Source organism: Betta splendens, chromosome 22, assembly GCF_900634795.4.
Source record: "Betta splendens chromosome 22, fBetSpl5.4, whole genome shotgun sequence".
In the NCBI taxonomy this organism is placed as follows: domain Eukaryota; kingdom Metazoa; phylum Chordata; class Actinopteri; order Anabantiformes; family Osphronemidae; genus Betta; species Betta splendens.
In genome coordinates, this window is record NC_040900.2 from 569,647 (window position 1) to 591,103 (window position 21,457).

General features: G+C 46.2%; 2 long non-coding RNA genes across 2 annotated transcripts; both read left to right on the forward strand.

The window, feature by feature from the left end:
• The first annotated feature begins 2,382 nt into the window (after window positions 1–2,382).
• Window positions 2,383–7,821, forward strand: LOC129603655 (uncharacterized). The gene is made up of 3 exons (XR_008693760.1): window positions 2,383–2,816; window positions 4,099–4,303; window positions 4,892–7,821. It is a non-coding gene; the product is annotated as an uncharacterized LOC129603655 (long non-coding RNA).
• Window positions 7,822–15,656: 7,835 nt separating this feature from the next.
• Window positions 15,657–18,722, forward strand: LOC114848013 (uncharacterized). The gene is made up of 3 exons (XR_003784330.3): window positions 15,657–15,787; window positions 16,219–16,593; window positions 16,896–18,722. It is a non-coding gene; the product is annotated as an uncharacterized LOC114848013 (long non-coding RNA).
• Window positions 18,723–21,457: the final 2,735 nt, after the last annotated feature.

Consider the following 21,457-nt stretch of genomic DNA (forward strand, 5'->3'; position numbering starts at 1 on the left):
CACACACATGCAGACATGAATGGGTTATGAGGTGTCGAGACCCCAGAGGACAACAGACGGATAAAGGAATCCAAAAAACGCTTCATGTTTGTGCACAAGAAAACCAAAATCAATCAATTAAGAAACAATCATGTTATTATATTGTATTGGCCGTCCACATACTTCTGGCCACACGGTGCAGCTTTAATCAGTGGCATTGTGAGACGTTCAAGAGTTTCCCCAGTGGAAACATCAAGAGCCTCTAACATGCACAGCGAGAACACACACTTCACGTTATCATATAAATAACAGTTATAATCAAAAGGTCATGTGATATGTAAATGAGGCGCTCGCTGAGCAGATGTACTTTCCTGTTCTGAGTGCTGGGTTCTGCTGTGTTTCCTTTTGCAGGACTATATTATTATCATGATTGCTACATGGAGAGCATGACATTATGTTTCACATTTTTGGTTTGATAAATGCCAAAAAAATAAGGAACAAAGCGAATCAGACGATGGCTCTGTAACGGCAGCAGGTTCTCAGCAGTTGACGGCTGAACCCACCTAAACCTAAATGTGAGGACGGTCATTAACGAGAGGCTCGGCCCCGACGTCTGCGCTGCAGAAGCACGTTCTTATGTCAAGTTACAATTTGGTCTGCTGGTTTTATTACAGTGACACTTATTCACAGGGTGGATCCTGCTTTGTTACCTGGTGCTACTCAGGCCTTCTATCTCTGCTTCCACAGGCTGGAGCTCGAGTCCAGTGAGCAGGTAGGTGGTGACTGGGAGGCACCATCTCAACTGATTATCGTCACCTGTGGGAGCACAGAACGAAGGCGTGGAGCCAGCAGGAACCCATGGCCCCGACAGGCCCAGCTGCTGTGTTCGTCTGTAAAGAGGAGGGCTCTGCTGCTGACCTCTGTCCCCTCCAGACCCGCTTTGCCCCGAGTGCAGGACACATGATCCAAACACTCACCCACATGATGCACCGCTACTCAATGCCTTAAGAAAAACTGAGCCTCAACCCCCAAACAGCCGGAGATGTCCTCACAAAGATGGTTCTGTCAACACCCATACACGAACATTCCAGGTAGATAAAGAAGAACAGTCTGTCAGAGTCAAATGTCAAACTGCTCTTAGCTGCTGTTTGCTAAACACTCCTCTGGTAATGACTTCAAATAGCATAGCAAAACATGTCCTGAGTCAGGTGTGTGTGTGTTAATGAGTGTGTGTGGAGCGACAGGGCAATTGGGCGGAAAAGAGGGAGAAAGAGAAAGAGAGCGAGATGAACTTTAAGCTCTCAAGTACTTCTAATTGGTTTGAAATGAAAAACCATCAACACAGAAAGACGACGATGAAGAGAGAGAGGGAAGGAAAAGGCTGAAAGGAAACGCACATGGACAAAAAGCAGCATCCACAGACAGAAGGACGTTTATGTGTGGAGCCATTCAACCACCGGCTGCTTTAAAGCAGTCAAATGCACAGAATGACATGGTGAGTAGTAGAGTTGGTACCAGTCTACAGCTCCGCAGCCACCAATGCTATCAACGCCAAGTTCAGTCCTGAGTCTGGGTCACATTTAAATACGGTGGCTCATGGACCTGGAGCCAGTCCACACATTGATGTCTGCAATACACAGTAAAGGAGACTCTGGTGCAGTTATTAAGTGTGATTTAAGTTATTAATTAATATCATAATTAATATGAAACATGCCTTATCACAGGCCACCGTGAAGGTCGCCTCATCACGTCAGAGCAGCTTGGTTTTAACCATCAACGCCCAGATGAAACGGTACCACGGTCACAGTGGCTGGAGATAAAGAATCAAAAATAGAGTCAAAGCGTCAGGCCTCGGTGTTCACGCTCAGCCAGGGGGTTCCATGTTGAGTATTAGCTAGCTGGCTTCCACTGGAAGGCTGCGTGTTACAGGTTGTTACTGCATTCATGCATGCAGTCTTTTGTTGTGTCACTTCTGAAATGTCGCTGTGCCGTGGCTGCACCGTGCAGCTGGCCGCTGTCTTTGCCATGTCCTCTTCTCTCTGCAGCAGAAATGTCAGCTCCAGCTCCGTGTGCGTCTAAAAGCCGAGCGCTCCATCAGGAGCCGCCGCACCCTCGCCGGTCGGCGGCGCTCAGCGGAGAGAAAAAGCCCTGGCATTTCCACCGCGTCACTTCTCTATTTATTTCTGCCTCTATTTATTTCATCCACACTTTGCTGCTGAGGTAAAAACATGCTGCGGCACGTATGCAAATTCGGTTAGCTTCACATCAAGGCGTGACATTTCAGAAATGTGAAATAAATTGATATGGCCCAATTAGATTGAAACCAGTGTTGGCTCACCGCCGCCTTCCTCCCCCTCCCTGTCTCTCTCGCCTCGTCCCAAATTGCTTTGCATTTGCCTGCTCGCATTCAGAGCTCTTAATTATATGGTGTTGTGTGGCGGCATTTGGCTGGAACAGCGAGGAGTCGGTGAGAGCTGCTGCGTGGTGGTTAGCCTGTGTGGCTAGGATGCAGCTAAAAGCTTATCCCGGCGGGGGAGAGGATGGAGGATGGAGGAGAGGAAGCCGGCCGAGCCGCTGCAGAACAAAGACGGAGCCTCGGCTGGCCAGTCGGAGTACAGGGGCGCTCTCAGCAGGAGCGGAGGACAATCAAAAAGTTAGACAGGCGTGAGGACTCACGGCCACTCCTCAAGACGCTTCTACTAATTGCTTCTGTAGCTACGGCGTAAACTGGGTGAACTTGGATGGAAAACGTAAATATATTCATCTCCAGTCCGTGACACTCGTTCATGACCTCTGAACCCTCGGTGGCGGTTTTGGACTGAAGAAGGCCGAGTCTGGTAAGTGGACATCGAGTTGTGGAGCACAGATAATGTCTTCATTAACAAGCAGAGCATCCAACTCTCTACAAAACACACCTGAGATAAACAGCAAACAACAACAAGACAACAGAAGGAAACAGCAACACACACGGAGCCGGTTTGTTGTTTGCAACGGTCATGTTGAGGGAACACAGCGTCATTGATTTTCCTGATTTCCCGCCATCGACAGTGAAGTAACACACAAACAGGCGTCTAGGCAACAAACATCCATATCTACACATATACGTACTGTACACACACGCACACACACCTCCTCAACCTGCTGACAGCTGATTGGTGGATTAGACGAGGTGACTAAAAGCGGCGAGGTAATCTTCTCTCATTATTTCAATTACCAGGCTAAACGCAGCAATCAGCCGCATAATGACGGCTGCTGGGTGAGAGAGGGCGAGAGAGGCAGGAAGAGAGTGGGAGACGTGAGAGAGAGAGGGGAAGGTAGCAGGAGACAGAAAAAGACAGAAAATGGGAAAAATATTTGCATTGATCTTGGAGAAAAATACACATTTAGAGAAAGGAGACAAAGATGAAATAGGAGAGGGAGGGCATGCGCAGTGACGAGCTAACAGAAGGGAGGGAGGGAGGGAGGGAGGGAGGGAGAGAAAATATTTGTATTGATTTCAGTGCAAAAAAAGGACATTTGCTCAACAGGCAGAAAAAAACAAGGGAAAAAGTGGAAATCGATGGCAGCATTTGCATTGATTTCTTAGTGGGAATACACATTTATTTAGAGAGAAATATACATGAGGAGAGAGGAAAATAAAGACAAGCAGAGAGAGAGCGAGACAGAGGCAAAGGGACAGAGAAAATATTTGCATTGATTTCTGTAGGAGGAGAAAAATGTTTGGGCAGAAATGAAACAAAGAAGAGCAGCAGGAGGACGAGGAGGAGAAAGACACAGAGGTAACGAGGGAAAGGGATAAAAAAGGAGGGAGGAGGAGGTGGCACGAGAAGAGAGACGCCAAGAGGAAAAACCTTGAAAATGGAAGATAAAAATAGGAACAGAGACAGAAGAAGAGGAGGAAAGAAGAAAGAAAGTCCAGTCAACAGACAGATAAGAAAGAAGCGCCACAATGAGCCCACGGCTTCTATAGGTGTCACAGACAGCGTCCATTCTTCTCCGCAGACACATTCGCCGTTTCATTCAAAAGCTCCATTCACACAATGCAGATTCCACATCGCCAGCAGCCAGACGTGCATCACAGCCGCGTTTCCTCAACCATTGTTGTGTAAATGTACACAGAAGTGTCCAGGAGGCTGAGCAGCGGCACCTGCCTGCAGCGCTGGGACGAAGGCGGACACAGGAGCCCGAGCAGAAAAGCCGGCGTCCACCTGGAACTCCTGCTCTGAGGCCGGAGAGGGGGGACAACTATGAGTCTGCGTCGCCGACCCCTCCCCTTGTCTCTGCGTTTGATTGACAGGGTGGACAGATGCTGCTCTATAAACAGGTAACCTGATCCACAGAGCCCATCTGGTCACAGCTCTGTTCAATTCACACTTCACACACACGCACAGCTAGACATACAAACATACACACCCACTGCAGTGACTCACACACACACGCCTGCACGCTGACAAATATGGACGAGCATCAAATAAATATGGAGAGGACACACACAGTGACTCACACACACGTGACTGTGTGTTGCCTTGTTGGCAGCCAGAGGCCACGGGACGGAGGTTGTGTGTCATGTTGTTGTGACGCTGCAGGATGTCAGACGTGTCCAGGTGACACATCCCCACGAGCTCACTCACATCAGCGAACAAAGATGTCCACATTAACGCAGTCTAAATATTTAAGCTCCACCACAGAAACGAAGGGTTAACGCGCCCCGGCAGCGAGTCCATAAGCACCACCACACGGCAACACATTCTTTACCTTTGTGTTTGAAGGTTTGATACAATGTTATAAGATGGACCAAACTGGTTCCTGCCCTGCATCAACGCATCCCTTGAAAACAGCTACAAGGTTGTGACACAAGCATTGTCTGGGTTTGGTTTAATCTGGACTGAACCATTTCAGGTTCTCTTTTCAGATGGAGTCTTCCTCTCACACACTCTCTGATGGGAGGCAAGCTGAGACTAATGACTACCCAGGATGCACTGTGCCACTCGTACGCACAGCAAGTTCAGGCTCATCCTCCCTCCTGCTGTTGTCACGGTAACCGCAGCTTGAGTGAAGGCACCAACACCTGCGCGACTGATGGTGATAGGGTTCTGCGTTTAATATGTCCTCACCTGTGTGTGTCGGTTTGTGTGCTCATCTGAGGTTGTGACATTTTGTCTCCCTACATCCTGCAGGTGCTGTTTCAGGGGTTTGGGTCAGAATTGGGAGCAGACGTTACCTCCAGCTGTGGCCTCACAAAAAGGACATCCTTATTCTGGGCATGAATCTGAGGGTCTCCAACTAAATCACACAATAACACAAATGCTCCTGAAGAACTACAATCAGAGGCTCATCACACATTTGTGTTGTAACCTGCAAACAAGTTCAAAGAAAGCTGCTCTGTGAGGGTTACCTCGCATGATAAAGACAAGATAAACTGAAGTGATGGAGTCATGCTCACTTTGTGAGATTCTCTGAATAAATCGTCTCCGTGTTGTCTGATTGGGACAAACAGACTGGAAAACGTCAGCTGCTAGGCGCTAATTGCTGACTCTGAAGGCCTTTCCATGTGGCCCCTATGTAAGCTAATGGCTAAGTGTGCCACCGTGAGCTACCACCACAAGCTAACAGTTAACTGCTAACCAGTAATTATGAACAGCACCCTCTTCTTCACCCTGAAGGACTTATCATGTTGTTTAGCCATTAGCATTCGCTAGCATACTGCCCTAGCATGGAGCTGCACTCGCCCTGTGGCGCATTGGCATTTCAAAGTGATAATTATCACAAACTGGTTGACAAATGCTACTTAGCCAAGGCCGGGGGTCAGGGGAATTATGGGAGAATGAGTCCTGAGAGTCAGGCGGGGGCGTGGCCGGCCAACGGTGCAGTGCTTTGTTTTGGATAATGATAGATTTTAGCAGCAGGTCACTTCACCACACGCTCACCTCGTCTCATTCACACACTCTCCTCACTTCCTCTCCTTCATCGCTTCCTAACCTCCTCTTCCTCCCCTCCCTTATCCTTGTTTACAACAAACATTTCCAGTAAACATAATAACAGAGGGCACCCAACCTGTTGCTAGGCGACAATCACAGGCACAATAGTGATGGAGGATGACTGTGTGTGAGAGAGAGGTACCAAACCTACATTAAGCAGGTTCCATCCTTCTGTTTCTCCAGTCAACAGACAGACGTATGTCACCAAGTGTTTCAGGTGCTGACCCGTCTCATGGTTGGATATTCAGCAGCCGGTGTGTTGATTTGGGGGGGGGTCTACATCCCCCCAAAACATCTCAAAAGAAACAGAAAATATTAACTTTCAGCTGCTGAAAATCAATTCAACATTCATTTATTTTCGCAGCAGACTGAAGCCGATGGCGGAGGTCAAAGTTCACAGGGGCCGCGTCTTAACTTACACAGGCCACACACAATCGAGCAGGCACACTATCAATTTACATGAGAAGATTTTTAAGGATCACTGAACGACTTGCTCTCACACTTACACTTCACACACACACAGACAGACACGCTTCCTCCTGATGAAGACTGAAGCTGTCAACGTGCACACACACCTCACACACATTCCTTCAGCTGCTGGTGGACCGAGCTGAAACCTCACAGATGGCCCATTTCAGCTCCACAGCGGTTTTTCACCACGAGGCACTGACAGGCTCCAGTTTCACCTCCGTTATCAACTGATTTATGAATCGATTGGCCCCAATTTGTTTCTGTCGTTACACGACAGATTAGCTCCATTAAAGCAGCACGGTTTAATATTTCCACTTCTTTTTGAGAATAAAAAAACATTTCATCACAGCAGCATTTTAAAAGTTGTGTACATCACTTCCTTCTTCTGTTCATGGAAACTGTGCTGAGGGGTGTTTTCACTGTTTGTGAGGTTGTTGACTTCATTTCATTTCATAGGAAGGAAACCAACAGCTGCTCACAGACAAACAAACTTGAACCAAGCCCATGTGGTAGCGCCGCCACCCTCGCTCTCCTGCATATGATCCACTAGCTGTAATAGACTCTCCATCATCAGTTTGGATAAATAGTGAGCACTGTGTGGGATGAACTGCTGCAGATCAATGCAGCTGATGCGTTCTCCTGCTTTAATGACTCGGGAAGACATTTATTAAAGTGAGCGGGCAGGAAATCTATGCTAACAAGACTGCAACCACATTACGGCCTCTCCCCCCTGTGTGTGTGTGTGTGTGTGTGTGGACATAAGCCCGTAGCGTTGTGTTCAAAGTCAAATTAAATAGAGATTTGTGAGCACTTGTCAAAAAAAATGAATAAATTAGGACAAGGGCAGAATGAGCAGCATAAGCTCAACCATCATACTATTCTATAACCTACTTTGAGACATGGTTTCACTACAGAACAACGTGGTTCACAGACAGTACAGTTCCCTGTCTGGTGACTGTGGGGAAGCATTAATTAGACACCTGAAGTAGTGCAGGACGTGAAGGAAGCCAGAACAACACACACCGGGTTTTCTAAAGTTATAACAAATATTAGCAGACTTGTTAAATCACTGCTGCTTCATTAACAAGACACCAAGGCAAACAAACAAACACAGATCCCTGCTCCGCTGCAGGAGGAGCTGGAAAGCCTGGCAGACCCTGACAGCCCAGCACACATCCAGCTGCCACTGCAGCAGCGTGGCTGTTAGCTCACACGTATGAAGTGCAGGCATGAAAAGCACGTGCTGACAGCTTATTTAAAGGCTGAATTAGAGGCTGTGCTCAAGGGGCCTCTGGCAGCCAAAGATGGATTTAAAACAGTCCGACTTCAAGGTGAAGTTTCCATGGCTTCCAAACTGGAGGTTTACTAAAAGCAGCAAATAGATACAGTAATGTGTTAACAATAATGAAAATAATCAAAGTATCAGGGATCACGCACGCACGCACGCACACACGCGCGCACGCGCGCACACACGCGCGCGCGCGCACACACACACACACACACACACACACACACACACACACACACACACACACACACACACACACACACACACACACACACACACACACACACACAGGGGGGTGTGGTCTGAAAAGGCCACACGCTGACGGATGGCTGTGATGACAGGCAGGTCTGGAGGCAGCCATCACTAAGTGGACTGTAAACAGGGGAGAGTGTGAGCGTTCTGGGCTAAACACGTCCTGAGGAGCTGATTGATTATGGTCAAGTTGCTCGTGGGTTTTGCGTCTGTGTGCAGAGGTTGTGGTGTGTGTTTAGCTACTTACACATGATGATTTAAACAGAATGTGATTTTGTTGGGAAACAGGGTTTACCTTTTTAAAGTACTTCATCACTACTGACACATACATATCACACAAACATTGCGTCTTTTAATACTTTGGAGGTTTTGGGGACAGGCCTGTGTTTAGCTGGTTGGGTGGAGATGTAGATGTAGTTTCCTCATCTCCAGGGAAGGATGGGTTTTCTCCATCGTCACACACTTACGTCCTGCTCTCTCACTCTAAACTGGATTTGTTCTGCATCTTCAGTCACAAGATATCTATGTGTGTGTATGTGTGTGTGTGTGTGTGTGTGTAGGAAATCTGATTGCTGTTATGGATTTTTTAAATTGCTCTTGAGGTTTTCAGGAAAATCTGTCAACTTGTGTTGTTGCTCCTCTGTGGTCACACACACACACACGATGACAACTTATTAGTGTGATTCACGAGTCACAGAAAGGCAGAACAAACAAAGCATCACGTGGCTTCTTTGAAGCTGTGAAGTCTACGCTGAGCGTCTTTCCTTCATTACGCAGGTTCACCAAACATGCTCCACCTGCAAACCTACAAAGTTCTGTAATTGGCACCACCCTCCAGACTCAGCATGTGACTCCTGACATTTGAAACATGAATATCTGATCATGATTGGCTCATTGGTTTGTGGAAACCCCATCGTTGGAGCCTCCAATCCAAACACGCAGCAACAGGAGGCCACACACACGCCAGCGGCCTGCCACCGCAGAGGTCTGAGCTACGAGGCTGTGAAAGCAGCTTCTGTCCTGGTACTTTGTGACCACCAAAATGGCTGCAACCAAATCAAGCAAACCGATGAGACGGAACAGTCTGAACTAATCAGGCCTGTGCACTGCTGATCCTGGGAGGAGGTGTAACCATGAGGACTGTGACTGCTTTAATTGAGGGAACAGTTTGGATGATCCAATAAAGGCCACAGAAGCTTCACTTTAAATGTTTCTGATGGGTCATTTTTTTATTTTTAGGCATTCTAACACACACACACACACACACACACACACACACACACACACACACACACACACACACACACACACACACACACACACACACACACACACACACACACACGGCTAGAACATGAACACACACAGAGTGAAGGCCAGTGCGGTGTGTTAAAGTGTGTTAACTACATTAAAGCAGATGTATAATGTGCAGCAGCAGCCTCCAGGAAACCCAAGCTGCTCTAAAAGTCACATTATAAATTTTTGATCAAATTGAGGATATTTTCCAAACGGCTGAAACCCGACGCCATATTTTCAGCCTCTGGTTTCCTTTTTCTTTTCTTGAAGGAGCCGCGGCGGCGTTAATGCGGCCTCTCTCCGGTTTCTGTTTGTCGTCTCCCAGCGTTCGTGTCTAAAAACTGGTGATGAGATTTGCATCGAGCGGCGAGGCACTAAAACCATCAAACCCACCGCCGTTTGGTGGAGCAGGATGGCAGGATGAGAGAGGGGAATGTAACCAAAGCTTCCAGATCTGTAATCGCCTTACACACACACACACACACACACACACACACACACACACACACACACACACACACACACACACACACACACACACACACACACACACACACTCTGATGGATAAATAGACTGCACACACACACTGGGAGAGATGGACACATTAACTCGCACCTCTGTCTCTCATGTTACAGCTCGCTTTACATCCTGGCTTTGCCTTTTTATCTCCCCCTCTCTTTCTCCTCCTCGTCAGGAAGTTTCTCCAACGCCTTCCACCATTAAAATGTTTGTTTGCCTTCCACATTTAGCTTCGTCGTCTGTCAGCCGCACAGCGAGGTCAGCAGGGAAACAAGCTTCAGTTACTCACAGATCAGCGTAACAAGAAACAAACTGTAAGGAGGTGAAAGGTCAGAGGTCGAGTCACAAGCTGTCTCGGGTTCTGTCCTGGTTCATAAACTGAGCCGAGCGAAGGGGAAGTGGACACATTTCACACTTCCTTTGCTGACTTTCTGCTCAGTTGGCCGCTTCTTGTCTGACCAGCAACTCGAGAATAAAAACATGGAAAATTCTGGCATGCTCCGTCCGATGTCTGGGGAAACACAGGTGTAAGAGCTAAAGTCTGTACAGGTCACCTCCTGGAGGCAGACGGCACCGTCCGCTAAGGAGGGCTGGGACCTGAACCATTACTGCTTGCTGAGCCTGTGAGGTGCTTTTACACAGTCATGGCTCGTCTTTTGGCCCTGAACAGAGGCAGTGGGTTGGCAGTGGTGACGCCTTCTGTCCAGTCTCTGAGCTCCTACACAAACAGAATCAGCGTTTTTGTTCACTACCTCTAAGCTCTAATGTGATTTTGATCCACCAAATAGAATCAATTCAGAAGCATTTATTTTTACTGCCTCTGTAAGAATTCCGCTCAACAAATTATCCAGCATCCGGTCAGAGCAATTTATTTTTGTTCTATTAAATGACATAGTTCCGTCTTCCTTTCATCACAGTTCTGGTTTTTACATATCTTTACTTTTCTTCAGGTTTCTCTCTCTCTCTCCTTCCGATACATCACTGACTTCTGCCTCACTCTCCCTCCCCTCGGTGCCGCTGTGTTTATGTTTCACTTCATATCGAGTTGTTCCACTGCTGGTATCAATATTGTTCGCTGCCTGTGAATCAATAGGAAGGAATAAAAACTTTACCAACCCAATCAATTACGCCCACTTCATTTTCATAACTCGACTCCATCGTCCTCATCACAGCGACAACAGCCTGATGATCCAGCCCCTCCCCTGGGACACCTCCCTCCTCCCTTTATCCTCCCCCTCGATCCTGCAGCACTGGGATCACGAGGTATCGGATTCTGCAATGATGGACGCTACAACAAGACACTGAGAAAAATCTGAGGCCAGATCAGCTTACGTCTAAAACGATGGGATGGGATGGGATCAATAGCAATATTTTCCCTGGAAAACAGCAGCCTCGTCTCCTCCGACCCTCCCTGTGCCTCCCCTTCACTTTAAAAGCCCCTCCACATTCATTTTTAATGGCAGGAGGGGTGGGCGCGCTAGCTGGCTGCACAGTTAGCGGCGGTGGCGGAAGGCTAATACGCCGACAGCTGCGCCGTGTGCCGGGACCAAGACGCCGTTTGAGTCCGATGGGAGCTCCAGGGGAGGAGGTGGGAGGTCAGTGTCAGCGGCTAATTGGTTCCTTGGCTGTGACACTCGATCCGGCTGATCCAATCAGAGGAGACAGGATGGAGACACATAAAGACTTTCACATCCAGGCTTGGATGAAGTAACAGAAACAGCCTGTAACATGATAACAGCCAAACGGCAGCCTCAGAAACGACCACAGAGGTAAATCAGCTCCTCTGACTCAGAGTCAGTGATGTTGTGTTTGATCTGCATCCCCCTCACACAGCATCACACACTGAGGCAATCTAGCAGCTTGTAGATCACAGATGATGTCTGATCAATGTTGACCTCTGTGAATAACATGGACTGAAACAACCCAACTTCTAGTCTCGACCCAGATCCCAGCATGTTCCTGAACCCCCAGAACCAAATTAACTTGTTGTTTGCGGCCTTTTGAATTCACCCTCTTTGTCTGTCTTTTCTACAGACTCCTCTCCCACTCTACACTCTGTCTGTAAGTAAAACCTACAGCCATCCACTCATCGACAGTAACCGTAGTAGATGTGGAGGACAGAGGACACCCAACACCATGCGTTCCTGGTGGTCTCCCTGTGTGTCTGCAGTAATGCTCAGATCTCTGACCTGCTCCTGCAGACAGACAGTAATGAAGTGGCCAATTTGTAAAACATTGGCCTGAGTTACACCAGTATGTGTTTTACTGAACAATCTATCTTTGAAAAAGGAAGTATTTGTTGATTTGTTTATTTTTCATATTTTGTGTGTTTATTTTGACAGCGACAGATTGCCACAGTTACCTCCAAATATCACACTCCCTCTCAGCATCATACCTCAGTCAAATGTGAGCACACAGACATGAATACACATTTACATTCAGTGTGATTTACACTTTGTGGTTATGGATGTCTCCTATGTCCATCACAAACAAACATCCATCCACAAGCCTGCTCAGAAAAAAAGTCTGAAAATAATCTGGCTTTTCAGATCGGCATTAAAATACCATTAATATTAGTTTCGTTTGCGTAGATCCAAGCCTAGTCTGTTAGCACCAAATGTCTACAAGGATGTGGCATTAAGAAAACAGGTTAAGGCTGATGCTGAAATGCTGATGACATGATGAGCTACACACTTCATTAAATCAAAATCATCAAATAAGTAAAGCCCAGATATAACATCTGGAATTATTGATTTGGTCATCAGTTTCATAGAGCAACGTTACCATAAAAAAAATGAAATGATCACAAAAATCTGAAAACTGACAACAAAAAGGATCAAAGTAAAACAAGGATGCTAAATTATACATGACTGGTACAATTCTACCAAAAGTAGAGCTAAACCATACAGTAGTAAAGGGCTGCAAAAAACTGACCATGTGACTGGCTAGATTAAGTGGACTGTGCAGCACGGTTCTGAGATCTACGAGACGGACAGACCAGGTACAGTATTTTGCTGTAGGTTCAGGAAGTAGTTTGAGTTTGTAAAATAACAACATACCTCACACTCTGCTGACCGACTACCCCACTCTACGGACTGCAGCTGTTTAACTGCTCGGAGGCAGTCAGGCATGATCATCATGAAGAGATCAGAGAGACCCTTGAGTCCGTCAGCCACTCGACCCAGAACTCAAGTGCTTTTCAAGAGGGGTCAACAACATGCAGCACATGTTTCACTGTCGCTCTACGCTCAGTGACACCATGCATTTTGCACCATGAGGCTTAACTGAAAACATCTAAAGAAGCACACTGCAGGGTTGAGCTCTGTAGGAGAGCTGAAAAGTCAAAAGGAGGATTAACCCTCAGACACTGTGGTGACATCCTCACTTCCTGTTGGCCACATGACCTCACATTTCGCCTTTAAGGAGGACATGAGCTGCACAGATGCTTTAAAAGAGGTCTGACCTCATCAGGAGCTGGAAACCAATCGTGGTGACATAAAAGCAAGTGAATTTGCATCCATTAAGACACAACTGACACTACATAGTATAGTTGGATAACAGATTGGTATTATAGTATAGTTGGAATGACAGGTGTTGTCTGAAACAGGAAGTGATGAGAAGAGGGGGTGGAGGATCATCTTGTGGTGATTTATCAACCGAGTGACAAAACGGCTTCCTGCTGCCGCGACACTGTTAGCAATTAGAGTGAGTTTAACACATCTTTGTTTCACTGCAAATTACTGTTCACAGCGCTATTAATTTACTCAAAGTGTGTAGAAGCCAGAGTCATGTCTGCTTTCTCTCAGGTCCAAACTCCAAATACAAAAATTAAATCAAACAGAACGATGAAGTGAAAGTTAAGCGCTCAACACCTAAAACATGTCCTGAAGAACTGCAAAGGAACCTCATTTACTCCAAAGAGACACAAAATGACTGAAAATACACAAGAATCATAAATGCAGAATCATGACTGAGACACAGCAGATGCACAAACGGGATGAACTTTTAATTGGACCACTACCATTCGAAGCATTTTCGTTTTCTTTGATCTACAGACAAACGGTCATCCAGAGCTCCAGACTCAAGAAGACACCTAGATTGGTGGTGGAATGTTTCTACCGAGAAGAACAGTTGACATGACTCAACCTAACCTAGACTATTCCACCTGGATGACTGAGAATCTCCACTGACAGGTCCCAAAAGGTTCAGAACTTCATCCTGGCACCAGAATGGGAATAGTTTCAAATCAAATTTCAGAAAGTGATTTTTAATGAATCATTAAATATATAAAATATGTAAATGAATGTGACGGGTTGGCCTTTTTCTTCCCATTACTTGCAAACTTTCTCTTTTTATTCTTACATGGTATTACTTCGATTCTGTTTATTTTCTCCTTTTCGTACAATCTCTCCTTTTGTCACTACTCTTCTTTCGCTACTGCTATTTTTCTTCCAACTTGTTTTCCTTCAACCTTTGTTCAATTTTCTCTCTCATCCCCTCTCTCGCTTTCTGTAACTGCATCACTTCTTCCCCTCCAACATTTGATCTGTTTCTTCTCCATAAAGTGTCTCATTAAAATTAATCACAGGCTGTATTATATCGCAACCTGTGGTGAAAAGTGACAGATTTACAGATTGCTGCCGTTCGGTGAAGGAGACTCTGTGTGTGTGTGTGTGTGTGTGTGTGTGTGTGTGTGTGTGTGTGTCCTGAAGGGGTGAAGCCAAAATGGTGTCGTGCTCTGTGTTAATTTACGCATGATAAAAATCACATCACTGCTGTCCTTTTCTTTTTTTGAAGTGCACGTTCACACACAGGTGACTCCACTAGTCAAAGCTTTTTTTCTTCCTTTCTCTACTGTTAATGTTTTTTCTAGTTTGATGTGTATTTGTAGTTCATTCTTAAAGACACTAAAAGACTGGACTCAATCTGTATGTCATCATCAAACAAACAACCTGGCAGAGCACCACTGTGTTGATCCCAGGGTTATAAACCTACACTACCAGTAATATCCGTCTACACAGGTAAAGTAAATCTCTAAAAACCGACCCGTTGGGGATTGAAGCCCTTTAAAATTGTCAGGGTACAAAAAGCAACAGTTCGTCTTCTTAGTCATTTTAGTGTGATGGCAGACAAAGCTGGACTGTTTTCATCTCCTACCGTGTACAGAAGGAATTCATATTATATGTACACACAAACACTCACCTGTCTGCTGAGTTCATCCTGATCCCGTTTCACCTGTCAAACAAAAGACAAACACGTCTCATCAATTAAACCAAGGTTTACTATTTATTAAGTCCTATTTATGAGTTATTAAACCCTAATGTTTATACATAACTTCTTTATATGTAACCTAACAACACGGATCAGACGCTGCAGCTTAAACAGCTAATGTTGGCGATTCGTATGCCGAACAGTCTGTAAGTGTGCAACAGTCAGGGGGCTTGTTTACGCTTACGTATGTAGATTAGCCACGTGGAGGACCGGCATCTGTTAGCTACTTTAATACACAAGCTAGCGTTAGCAAGCTAGCCAAGCCACATTCACAGCAAGGAGCTGCAACTGCACACGGCACGCGCAGAAAGGTTTCATATAGTGCCATTTTTTGCAATCCAACACGCCTTTATAAACCATTAAAAACCTTTAACAGACCTAAGGCTGGAGTCTCTCCCCGCTGGCCTCCGCCTCCTCCGCCTTCTGCCCCTCCCTCCTCCCGTTTCCGGTCACGTCGCTCCAGGTTCTGGGTGAAGCAGACACACACGTCCTGTTGGACGCAGCTTCAGGTTTGTGGGGTCTGGTATCTCTGGGTGAATAGAGATATTCACCCTGACGACGCGTCTGGTAACAGGCCTCAGCCAGCAAAGCAAGCAAGAGCTGAGCACCACCGAAGAAGACACTGCGCCACGTAGGGTCAAGGGTCAAGACGGTAGCAATGGAGAGATGGAGACGTTATTATTCACAATCATTCAGTAGTTAAAACACAACGTGCAACGTCCACCTGAACAGGTAATTAACTAAATAACTAATAAAAACATAATTCGATATGTCAATGTTCTCAAACATTCACAATAATGGGTTATAGGGTAGGAATAGATAATTCTAACTTCTTCCTACTCTGTAAAAAATGACACTTATATTAAAAAAATAGTAACTCAAGAGAAAGAGGCTGGAGGACAACGGTTTTATGTGTCCTCCACAGTTTGCTTGTATTGTTGCTAAGTGTCATGAGTAATAACGTGAGTATGAAAGAATGTGATGTTAGCAGTACCTGACCATTGAGAACATTCTCCCAGGACTCAACAAACAAATGTCCAATTATCAACATAAATGATAAAATGATAAATGATAAATGATAAAAAGGTTTTCTGGATCCCAATCTTCTGGAGCGTAAATCCGTTCTGGTGTTTTCTCTCTCTCTTTTCTCTTTTATGGTCCAGGTCTCTAGAGATGTCCGCCTTACATGTACCGTATGGCTGCAGACAAATATGTATAACTGCAGCCAGAGAGAGAATTCTTCAGCTCAGTCCTGGTTTTAACCAAACCTGGGCCTGTGAGACCTGGACTGTCGGCTTGAAGCTCACACACTCAGAGGTCAAACCTTTAAAGGGAGTGAAGACACAAAAGACGAAAAAGCAGCTTAAAGTTCTAAGAAGAAAACTGTTTAACCTCTGCTGACCCACTGGCTCTGATTAAAGGAAGATTCCCCTGTTTTTCCTGTGGACCTGCTGTTTGCCCTGCCAGCCTTTTAACCCCCTGATCACCTCCAAGCGCACGCAGACACACACAGGAAACACAGCCCAAAGACTCAGCAGGTAGGTGTGTGTGTGTTGTGTGTGTGCAGTGTCCTGCAGTGTGACTGGCCTGCTGATCGCCTGCTCTACTAATTAGCAGCTTTGTCTCTCTCACCGCTGGCAGCTGAGCTCCGCCTCTGATTGGCTGTGAGGAGGAAGTAAACACACACACACACACACACACACACACACACACACACACACACACACACACACACACGCACACACAGTGAATCTGGGGGTGAAAACAGCAGCTTTGTTTTGGAGGAAATGGGTTTGTCTCTTTGTGTCCATTAAACTAAAGAAGAGGTTTGTGTTTGCAGGTGAGCTGTTGTTTCAAAAGTTTCACACTCGCTGTCGTCGTCATCATCATCATCATCATCATCATCATCATCATCCCTTTGTCAGAGCTGTGCTGTTATGTAATATGTATCCAAGGAGAAGGTGCCTCTCGTACCAGAACCTTGCAGAGGAAGAGCTAAGCTTCTGGAGGAGGGCGGGTCCGACTCCCTGCCCTCCCACAGCTGACTGGTCATCTGCGAGCACAGATTTTGGCTGTACGGCCCCCTGCTGTCTCATTATGTGTTCCTCCACCTGTAGCCTCTCAGGGACTGTGTCTGTGTGTTTCCACCGTGTGTTTGCAGGGGTTACATCCACAGCCGCTGGGTGCCTGCTCAACTTTTGTTACTGCAGACAAAGCTTCATCCTGCCGTTCCTCGCTACTTCTTTAGGTGGACGACTGAGCCCATAGCTGTCAAGAGTTCAAATACTAAGACCATCATTACCGTCTTCATCACCTGGACAGGTCACCACTGCATCACACTATGACTCAGTGAATGACCAAACTGATTGTCATTTTATGGACCTCATGTTTGCATCACAAACAAACACGCTTTCAATATTTACTGTCCAGGCGCATTTGAACTTGCTGCCAGTCCTCACTGAACTCCAGACGTTTATGCCATTGAGAGACGTGAAAGACAGAAAAGAAAAGAGAGAAAACAGGATTTGTGTGGAGGAATGTCCCAGGGAGCAGGGAGAGAGTTAACCCTCAGCCAGTCAGTTAATCCTCTTACTGTCTGTGTTCTCCTCTGACACGTTAACCAGGCAGAGAACACTAATCCTCTACAGAGCATAACAGCGCCGCTGCTCCGGGCAGGAGGCAAAAAAAGACCAGGCAGAAAGAAAGGAAGAAAAGAAGGAAGGAGGGAAGTAGGAAAAGGAAAGATGATGGAAACAAGGCAGGAAGATGTTAGTAAAACAGGGAATGAAGAGTATGAGGCTGACAGGGCCAAGGGTGGAAGGTGACGTACAGACAGAAAGAAAGGAGTGATGAAGACAGTGAATGAAGGCTTGGTAGCAGGTATCAGGAAGAATGGATGGTCTCCGTTGTCCTGCGTCGGTCCTCGTCTCCTCCTCGTCTCCGTTAAGCACAATAACGTCGCAGCAGGACGCCTCAGGTTGGTTATTTCAATCGGAGGAGCCTGGTGGGCGTTTAGCTGATTACTGCCCCATCCATCTCAGCTCAGGATTTGGCTGCGGGCCTCAGGAAAACTTCAGGAGTGTTTGTTTTTTATTAGCCTGAGCACAAACGTTGAAGTTTGACTGTGACACATGCAGAGCGGAGTTAAATTTACTCCTAGCAGAGGCTGAGTAAATATAGAAGAGTTTTGGATCCGGTCCATTAAAGCCTCACCGGCCCTGTTCAGGATTCAGGACGGTGCCTTCACAAACAAATAAAAAACAATACACACTTTCACAGACGGTAATGTTCCCAATGTAGAAACTGGTTTTACTCCCAGTCCTCCTGGTTCTGGGTCACACACCAGCCTGGTTTGCCACTGATGTTAGATTACATTGGTTCTGCTACTACCCAAACCTGCACACCACCAGGTGTCACTTCAAATAACAGTGGAGCAAGTCAGACACTAGACAGAGTCAGAATCTGGACCCAGGTTTAGAAAATAGCTAACAGCAGCATATACTGTACTGTAGTAGCTAACAGCTAATGTTAGCTAACAGCAGCTAACGGCTATTAGAAGCTAATAGTAGCTAACAGCAGCTAACAGTTGATGATAGCTTTGTAGGTTTAGTTCATGTTCTGTTTTGTCATGTTGACTTTATGGTGTTGATTAAACTATTTTCTTTGTCTTTGTTTCCTGCATCTTTGTTAAAGTCACAGACTAAACTCTGTTTTTCTATTTCACAGCTGATTATTATTGTGATCTCACGTTGGAGGATTTTTTACTAATTTGTCTCTTCATACCATCAATTTGTCTTCATTATGAAATAAAAACATACTCTCTGTTTGAACTTAACAAATCAAAATCACTCTGTTATGTGGTTCTATTTCTAGTGGAGTCCAGTCACATGTGGCTGCTGCTCCGGCTGTGGATTTAAATAATTATTTTCAGAGTATAATCAGAGCCGCCGCTGCAGACTAAACTCTGGAGCTTGATTTGTGGGAACTTGGACGTGTTGCTGTGATTCCCAGCAGGAAACTCCCTCTGCAGGATTAATGGTAACCTTTGACCTGAGAGGACCCAGCACACACACACACTCATCCATAAAGGTCCAGTATCGGCCAACACACACATCTTCATCCAACCTGAAAGTGAATACATGCGGGTTGCTCTCATCTTACCTCCAGCCTCATCACATCAATCAACACACTGCAATTAGCTGAACACCACACACACACACACACACACACACACACACACACACACACACACACACACACACACACCATTTAAACCACACCAACAATTGAACGAACACCCAGCAAGACTCACCTGAAGAACATGTCCATTCTGTTACCTGTTACCGACAGAGAGACCGAGCTTCAGGCTGAATGCTGAACTTTCACCGTCCAGTACTGATCATATTTACTCCAGTTCCCAGAATCCACGTGTAAAACCATTTTTACAAGAACACACAAAGTAAAGCAGCAAGTTGAGGTTTGTTGTCCTGCACTTCCACGCCCAGACGCGTGGACCTAGAAGAAGGAGCTGATACTTTCAGCCTCTAAATGAAACTATCAATTTGAGTTTGGACCGGAACACAAACTTTGAATGTAAGTGTCTACAGCCTGTCAGAGCAGAGAACCTTCTTTGAAGCAGCAGATGACAAGAGTCCATGAAACCGCTCAGCATCAGCTAGTACACTTGTACCATTACTACTACAGTATGATGGCTTTGAGTTTAGACTCCACCTCATGTTAAACACCACAGAAGAAGCCTGGCAGCGTTGACCTCTGACCCTGTTGATGCGCCGCGTGCTGTTTATGAACAGGAAGTGAAACTTAAGTGAATTTAATAGCAGGACTGGGAATAGACGGAATAAAGTGGCCCTCATCAATATTGATGCTGTTCTGTTAATTAGACTTCACATCTCCGACTCACAGAGACACGCTGAGGGCATGTGATTGGACACGATCCACCGCCTCGGAGTGTGTGTCTGTGTGCGTCTGTGCGTCAGGACAGACTGAGGGCACCAGCATTGGACAACAGCCACTGTGTGTGAAGCTGCGTGTATGTAAGTGTGAATGTGTGCCTGAATCCTCAGCGCACTGCAGCAATTAAGGAGGCTCCTGTGTGTGTGTATTGTGTACATGCCTGTGACTGTGTGTGTTTGTTTGTGTGTGTGCGTCCATCGCTGAATGAATCCAGCCAGGTCCATCTGTTTGGCAGGAGACATGAATGTGAGGCCATCTGTGCTCTCGCAGTGTGTGTGTGTGTGTGTGTGTGTGTTGGCCCTGAGGTGCAGTGTGTAAGAGACAGAGGTGATAAGAGCATACATAGTCATCTATACACACACTGACACACTGACTCACAACAACACACACAGACAAACACTGACTCACACTGTGATCCCAGTTTGTCTTGCATGAGAAATAAGAACTTTGGTTTTGACTGTGTGCGTGTGTGTGTGTGTGGTTTCTGAGGCAGGTAAACTCTACATGGATGAGGTGTCATTGGAGGCAGTAGATTCTGCTGTGACTCTGGGGTCTGTCGGACCTTTTCCACATCACACATCATCTGGAGGAGTTTTCCATTGGGTGCAGAAGCTGCTTAATGAGCCTGATGATGTCAACAGGACCGAGGTGATGATGATGCTTTAAGGTGGCCTCACAGCCTGAGGTGGGCCAGGGCCGACCCAGGGCCTTCGCCGACAGACAGGTGTGAGCGTGACACGTTTTCTCCATGTTCAGGTCAAGTCTGTGCTTTTGTTTGTAGTCAGGCGTTGATCGACTGGAGAAAAGAGAAAAAGAAGAAAAGATGAGTCAGTGAGAAGAGCAGGGATTTCACCATGTTACAGACTTGAGGTCAGCCAAGTTCAACAGCTTCCACCTGGATTTCAACACACACACACACACACACACACACACACACACACACACACACACACACACACACACACACACACACACTCCCAGCTGGCAGGTCACACAAATACACCCTCACAGTTTATTTTCTCAGCGATCGGAGCTGAAGGAAGATTTGGACGAACATCCAAATGATCTGCATAGAGAAAGAGTAAGATAAACACACACACTCTCACACACACACACACACACACACACACACACACACACACACACACACACACACACACACACACACACACACACACACACACAACCTCACTCCCTTTAAGTTTCCTACAGTTAAAATATTTTTGGTGCAGTGAGAAGTTTTCAGTCTGGTCCAGAGCAGAAACGTCTGAAACACTGGCAGCTGATGCAAAGAGCCACAACCAGAGCAGAACTGGTTCTACTGGGACTGAGTCAGACAGAACCACGTTGCCCAGTCTGACATAAGGTGAGCTGAGCTGCTCACTGATGTCCAGTGATCTTGTGCACATCAGCAGTGGAAGACGTTCA